At 34.5% G+C, this 7,679-nt stretch overlaps 1 protein-coding gene across 4 annotated transcripts in view; it reads right to left on the bottom strand.

Moving 5' to 3' along the window:
* Positions 1 to 3,156, bottom strand: part of LOC123546080 (trichohyalin-like) — a 57,198-nt gene extending 54,042 nt beyond the window's left edge. For 2 of the 4 annotated variants that reach the window (XM_053551110.1, XM_053551109.1), the window contains exon 1: positions 2,735 to 3,155. The gene's annotated coding sequence lies outside the window, so the exon portion shown is untranslated. Of the gene's footprint in view, positions 1 to 2,734 lie in introns of all 4 variants that reach the window. The other 2 variants (XM_053551108.1, XM_053551107.1) reach the window with 2 other exon arrangements.
* Between the last annotated feature and the right edge of the window lie 4,523 nt (positions 3,157 to 7,679).

Here is a 7,679-nt window from a genome sequence, read left to right on the forward strand (position 1 = left end):
TTTTCCTTTGATTTGACCTGGTGACCTAGTTTATGAACCCAGATAACCAAATATCGAACTCGTCCAAGATTTTATTAAGGGTAACATTCTGACCAAGTTTCATTAAGACTGGGCCAAAAATGTGACCTCTAGAGTGTTAACAAGCTTTTCCTTTGATTTGACCTGGTGACCTAGTTTTTGACCCCAGATGACCCAATATCCAACTCGTCCAAAATTTTATTGAGGGTAACATCCTGACCAAGTTTCATTAAGATTGGGCCAAAATTGTGACCTCTAGAGTGTTAACAAGCTTTTCCGTTGATTTGACCTTATGACCTAGTTTTTGACCCCAGATGACCCAATATCGAACTCGTCCAAAATTTTATTGAGGGTAACATTCTGACCAAGTTTCATTAAGATTGGGCCAAAAATGTGACCTCTAGAGTGTTAACAAGCTTTTCCTTTGATCTGACCTGATGACCTAGTTTTTGATCCCAGATGATCCAATATCGAACTCGTCCAAGATTTTATTGAGGGTAACATTCTGACCAAGTTTCATTAAGATTGGGCCAAAAATGTGACCTCTAGAGTGTTAACAAGCTTTTCCTTTGATTTGACCTGATGACCTAGTTTTTGATCCCAGATGACCCAATATCGAACTCGTCCAAGATTTTATTGAGGGTAACATTCTGACCAAGTTTCATTAAGATTGGGTCAAAAATGTGACCTCTAGAGTGTTAACAGTCAAATTGTTGACGACGGACGGACGGACGGACGGACGACGGACGACGACGGACGCCGGACACAGGGTGATCACTAAAGCTCACCTTTGAGCACTTCGTGCTCAGGTGAGCTAAAAAAAGAAAAGAAAATCTTATTTTATGATCACGTTCATGTTATATAAATTAAGCATGTCAAAAATTAAGAATCATACGCGAATGTCTAACATTACTTTTTACTTCCTGTGTAACTTATCCTCTTACAACTAACACTTCATCTGTGCCGTCATCTTAGTAGACAATTTGGTTGAGAGGGCAAAGACACTTTCCTACTGAGTTGAAAGGCCTGGGTTCAACTCAATGCTACTCCCATCGCGGTGTGTCCTTGGGCTAGACACTTTATTACGACTTCCTCAGTCGACCCAGCTGTAAATGGGTACCAGCAAATTGCTGGAGGTAAGGTATGATTGGTATTAACTGTTCTAAAATACAGTCGCTCAAAAGCTCTACAAAGCTTAATTATGTTCATCGTTTCACAAAGTAACCGTAAGTAAAATTTACCTTTTACCCTAAATTGACACTTCCATCTGATGATAAGGTGTAGCTTAGCAACTTGCCATGTTATTATGTATAGTATATAATATAAATATTTTCATTGAGAAATACTAAAAATTCATAAACAAATTGATAGCTGAATGGCTAGACATAGTTCGTAATAAACAATAGAAATAGAAAGTGGCGATTCGTACGGCCCCGCCCGAATAGGTTCTCAGGCTATTTAATAAATTCGGCTCCCCAGTACAAATAGTGAAATATTATAGCCCGCAGGTGGCTATTCGTACGGCAGCTTTGTATTACATTGTACTGAAGTCATTCAATTGATATATTTTTCAACCAATTTCCTTACTTTACAGTCGCAAGTATTTCAGAAGTATTTAAAACTCTTTAATCCCTTTGCAAATTCAATAAATAATAATTGCAATTTGTACGCCGAAATTGGAAGCTTTAAGGACGTATGCTAGAATTTGGTGCGAAACTTTTCCCAATAACAGAATTTCTTCAAACTTTGGATATTGAAGGACAATCATCTAAGAAACAAAAAAATGCAATAAAAATCATAGGTCACAGGTATCAAAAAAGAGTTATCTGCCCTTGAAAACGGCATTTCCCCCAAAAATGACGTTTTCAAGGGCAGATAACTCTTTTTCGAATCCGGTGACCTATGATTTTTATTGCATTTTTTTGTTTCTTAGATGAAAGTTGCCGTTATATTAACATTAATATTATTGTGTTTTTTGTAAATATATTTTATTTATATTAAAAAGCTCTCACTCAGATTGGAGGCTTGTTGAATATGATATTTTAACAGTGTTTTTCATCATTTTAGATACATTGTAAATGACAGAAAACAGAATCATTTATAAATATTCAATCCTGAGAAAAATACCATCACAAATTTGAGAAATTATGATAGCTAAGTAATTAGCACTTTGTACGCCATAATCAGAACTATTTTATCGGTTTTGTGCTTTTCTCGGGACTTTAGTTATTTTAAAATGGATTGTGCTCGTAAATTGTTGAATTTGTTTTACTACTTGAGTAGAGAGCTATTTATAAATAAATTTTCAAGATATTTCCGGGATTAAAGAGTTATAAATACTTCTGAAATACTTGAGACTGAAAAGTTAAGAAATCGGTTGAATGACTTCAGTACAATGTATTAATACAAAACTGCTGTACAAATAGCCACCTGCAGGCTATTTCACTATTCCTACGGGAGAGCCATACGAATAGCCTGAGACTATATACTATTTCACTATTCCTACGGGAGAGCCATACGAATAGCCTGAGGCTATATACATGTATATATTTGGACCGGACCATACGAATAGCCACTTCCTAAACAATATGGCTGGTCAATTGATAAGCTAACAGACATTGACTAGATGAGTAAATCTACATGATGAAATGGTATTAATCTCGACAAAATGAATGCAATTTTGTTACACTTATAAAATGGTTTAGCTGTTGTTTACCTTTTGTTACCTTAGAATTTATTTATTTTGAAAGCACGTTGTGGTGTCTTGCGTCCTCAATTCCTCTTCGCTGTACATTCAGCAGGGCGTAAATATTCAGTTGCTAAGTTCTAGTACGACTGACTTGCATAACTTTTCATTACCAACGAAATAAAAAGAAATAATTGAAATTTAATTGTTTTTACTAGACCGGAAGAAGTTCTTCATTTGTTGCACCTCGCACACCTGTACCAACTTGCGTGATTAGCTATAATATTCTGTTGGAAATCTTTGCGAACTGAAGATACATCAAAAATTTACTTTTTAGTCAATATAATCATGATCCCATATCGGTTATTCAAAATCACTAAAGAGTTGTTAGGGAAATTAACAGATTTACATTTCAGCGATAAGATGCAAGTATTCCGACAAAAGCAAACGGAAGTAAATAATTTTGGTTGCCATGACACTATCAAAGTACCTGAAGTAATTTCAATTACAACCTTTATTATTATGTCGAACTTCTGTATTATTTATAAGAACGTTTCAAAGTGTAAAACATTGATTCACCTCTAAACATGCAAATTAATATGTAAGAAAACTAAAACATGTAACTTTTAAGAACACTATTTTGAGGTTTAATGCTTAAATATTACACTGAATAAATATTAGAATTTCTTAGCTTTTGTAGATAAAGTCGGTATTTAGGTTGAAATTAAGTCAACCTGAATTTGTATTTTATTTTAAATAGATACGACTTACTTAATTTCTGTTTTAAAAGCTAAAGCTTCTGTTTAATAACTGCATGTTTAACATTTAGACTAAGCATAAAATGTATTTGTCTTATTTAAATAGTTTGTGATTTACATTCACACAATTATTATGTATCAACAAATTGCAAAATCAAACTAATGTGCATTTTCGAAGAAATGTTTTCAGTTTCTGTATGTAGAATCTACATCAAATAATGTTTAAGTTGATCAGTATGCATGCCGTCTTTGTTGTTACAAATGGAAGTTGCAATATATTCAATGATAATAGTCTACCTGTAGACGTGTCATGTCTAAATGCTGACATAATTTTAGCTAAACAAAAATGTTAATATGTCTTCAGATCACTGTCTGTAATCAAAGGTCATAACATGGTAATGTTAATATTGCACATGAACTGTTATAGTTAGAGACATAAAGGGAGGTAATAAAAACAATAAATTCAGTAAAACATTCTAGTATAATCAGCAATATTCATATTTTTGACAAATGTTAAAGAAAGTAATCATCAGAAGTAGGATTTAACAAGAAATTAATGTTCATAACGGAATTTTAAACAATGGCATTATGAGCCTTTAATATAACTCCAAATCATGGCAATCTAGTTTTAATATTGACATATATGCATAACATTATATTATAGGGTAAATAGAATATTTATTTTTCATTATTGCATATGAAGCTGTAGAAAAAATACACTTACCATGTTACAGTTTAATCTCCCAGTTTTAAGTAAAATAGTCATTAATTTGGATTTCAAAACAACCATGTAGCCAATCCCTCTCACAGTGTGACAGAAAAATAATCACACATTCAACATCATTAAGGCACATGAAAACGTCAACCAAAGGCTTGATCAATAAAAAATCGGTCATGTATCTATCTGTAACGTACCTATGAGCTGATTTCAATTAAATAATGGCATCACTTTCTCATCATATCCTACCCCTTTTGTCTGAAAGTCATTTTTAATTAGCAGCATTGATATCCATCCATGAAACATAATATTATTACCCAGTACATCTTACTTATGGCAGTGAGTTCAGGTAAGTAAAATTACAAGTTTGCTGATTTTTGCCACAAATTTTCAAAGGTTAATTATCAGGCCATTTCATTTAATACAAAATAGTATCCAAACATGATTTTGGCATATAAATACAAAATTATATTTCACTACTGAAAAACAGGTACTGACGCTCTGACGTCATGTAACAGAGAGGGCGAGGTGGTTGGATTAAGATGAAAAGTTCTGATCAATCTGATTCTATTTCTGAACAAATGCAAAACCTTTTTGCTCCTTTTTTTAAACAATCCCGACACCAATCTATTTGGGACTGACAGACTGCCAATGTTGGTCAATATGCTACAAAAAGAACATTTGATAGAATCTTTAAAGGTGTCTGGCTAAGGAGCAACACCATAGCAGCAGCTGTAAAAAAAAATAAGCCAGGCTGTTCCCCCCTCCATCCGCAGTCTCAGCTCTAGAGTTAAGGAAACAATCAAAATAGAACCAAATTAATAATTATATCCCAAAACAACTCAAGTGAGCATGCTTCTGACCCTACTCTAACAGCTGTATCAAGTGCAGCATAACCGCATGCTTCTGTTATAATGGCATATTCAGCCTCCTGTACTGTAGTACCTACTACCTCCACTACTGCATTTCCAACTGCATCTTGTATACTGTTTTGTTTTTTTCAACAAAATTATGCCCTCTATTCCAACTTAGCAATTTCTTTGCTGAAATCTGTTATCTATTAAGCATCAAGAAAAAGGACAAGTTCTACAACTCTGAAATGTTGCTCTTTTTGTACTTGTTTATGTATATGTTTTTATTATACCTCTAGTGAAACAGCTTTTGAATGGTCAAGTGTTTCTTTGTCCTCGGACAGCTTTTGTTCTCTGATTACTACCTGTGGAACAATCGGTTGTTGTTGCAGAGGTACATCTGTAAACTCTGATTTTCAAATATCCCTACAGAAAGAGGTTTGTGAGATTCCAAGTCACCATGCTTGTTCAGGAGTTATCTGCCCTTGAATATGCAAATTTGAAGAAAAATCCAGTTTTAAAGGTAGATAACTCCTAAACAAGCACTATGACCTATGATTGTTTTTGCATTTTTCTGTTTCTAACATGTGTTCATATACAAAGTTTGAACAAATTCTATCATTGGGAAATTTTTCCCCAAACTGCAGCAAGAATCTTTAAATATTGAATATCTTCAATATTCATACAATGAAATATACCAAATAAAACAAGCAAATTCGATGAATTGGTATCCCCCGCCGAAAGGGTTTGTGGTGAGGAATGGCAAAAAGATATATCCGGCAAAAAGTTAAGGATGTTAATAAGAAGCAAATAATTTCATTAGTCAAAATCAATTTAACAGAAAACAAATGTTTAATTAAAGAGTACATAATAAATGTATGATACTTTGATCCTGACTAAAGAATTTATTTTGAATGGGATATGCTTACTGTAATAAGCTTAGCTTTTAAAATTAAATGCAGTTAATTGAAATGTGAGCTTGAAATTTAACTGGAACGAAATGTTGTCTTTGAGTGGTTTGGCACCAGGTGTTGCTGTTTAACATGTACATTTGAACTTAAAAGAGCAGATGTCCTTGAGAGAACACAGGTAAGATATCTTGAACATGGCTGAGGGCAAGGTTTGTGCAGTCATAACATAACATGTAATGCTGAAGGTTTGAACATTTAAAAAAAAAAAAAAAAAAAAAAAAAAAGGAATGGAAATATATATATGTATATATATAGATATATTTATTATTTTAGGGGGTGGGGGTGCAGAGGAACGGGGGAACAAAATTTCACATGTTGATTATAAATATTGATTGAAAATCAAAAATGAAAAAAAAAAAAAAAAAAGGTGAAGTTGGGTTGGGGGGGGGGGGGGGGGGGAGGGCGGCAGAGGATGCATGATCAGTTGTGGGCATGACTGGGTGGAGAAGTGAGGTGGGGGAATGGTTCAACTTGGAAGGTTTGAAAAAAATCTAAAATAAGAAATGAAAAAAAAAATTATTTTTTTTTTTGGGGGGGGGGGGGGGGGGGAGAGGGGGGGAGGTGGGTTGGGAGGGGGGGGGGGTGTGACCAAGGCAAGTGGGTTCGCAACTTCACATGTTTATAATAAATGTTCACAGAAAAGAATGAAAGAAATTTAATGAAATTCTGCCAAATGGTAAGTTTGTTTGAAAAAAATCTAAAATAAGGAATGATTTTTTTTTACTTTTTAATTTTTTTTTTTGGGGGGGGGGGGGGGGGGGGGGGGGGATAGGGGGGAGGTGTGTGATCAAGGTAAGGGGGTGACCAGGTGTGGGTACACAACTTCACATGTTTACAATAAATGTTCGTAGAAAAGAATGAAAGAAATTTAATGAAATTCTACCAAATGGTAAGTTTGTTATGTACAAATATGTGGATTTTTATACAATTAAAGGGCAATAACTCTTAATTTACAAATAAATCCGAATGAAATTGTGTGTACACAACCACATTATGGTGATCTAAATTCTGTTTAAGTTTCATAGTTCTAGGTCAAATATATCAAAAGTTATGATGCAGAAATTGCCATATTTATAGCACCCTATATAGTTAACACTAGAAAGTTCTAAGGGCCATAACTCTGGTGTTACTTGGGCAATCTGACTGAAACTTGACGGGCCGCAAGAACTCATAGTGGTGAACATGTATATGAAGTTTTAAATAAATATTCCCAACCATTTCCTAGATATGGCTCCGGACAGACGGACGGAAAGACGGAAGGACGGACGGACGGACAACGCCAAAACTATATCCCTCCGACTTTCGTCGGGGGATAATAAAATAACTATGTGTGAATGCATTGTTACAGATGGGATTGTATAAGCAAGCTGCATTATCAGACATCACAGACCACCCTGTATTACAAGTACAGTTGCACCTGCCTTAGCAACCACCTGTACTAAGCAGTCACTTCCCTTACTCAGTCTTAACTTCCCTAATTGACTTTTTTGTTCTTATTCTTACTTGTCTTAATTAGCCACCTCCCTTAAGCAGCTAGATTGTGTCACTCCTTCAGTTGGCTGCTGAATACAGGTCTGACTGTATAAATTTGAATAATTACCCTTTCCTTATGGAAAATATTGCTTTAAAGCTACCACCACACTGACCACAGCATCAAATACTTTATCAACAAACATA

The sequence above is a fragment of the Mercenaria mercenaria genome, chromosome 9 (assembly GCF_021730395.1).
Source record: "Mercenaria mercenaria strain notata chromosome 9, MADL_Memer_1, whole genome shotgun sequence".
NCBI lineage: Eukaryota > Metazoa > Mollusca > Bivalvia > Venerida > Veneridae > Mercenaria > Mercenaria mercenaria.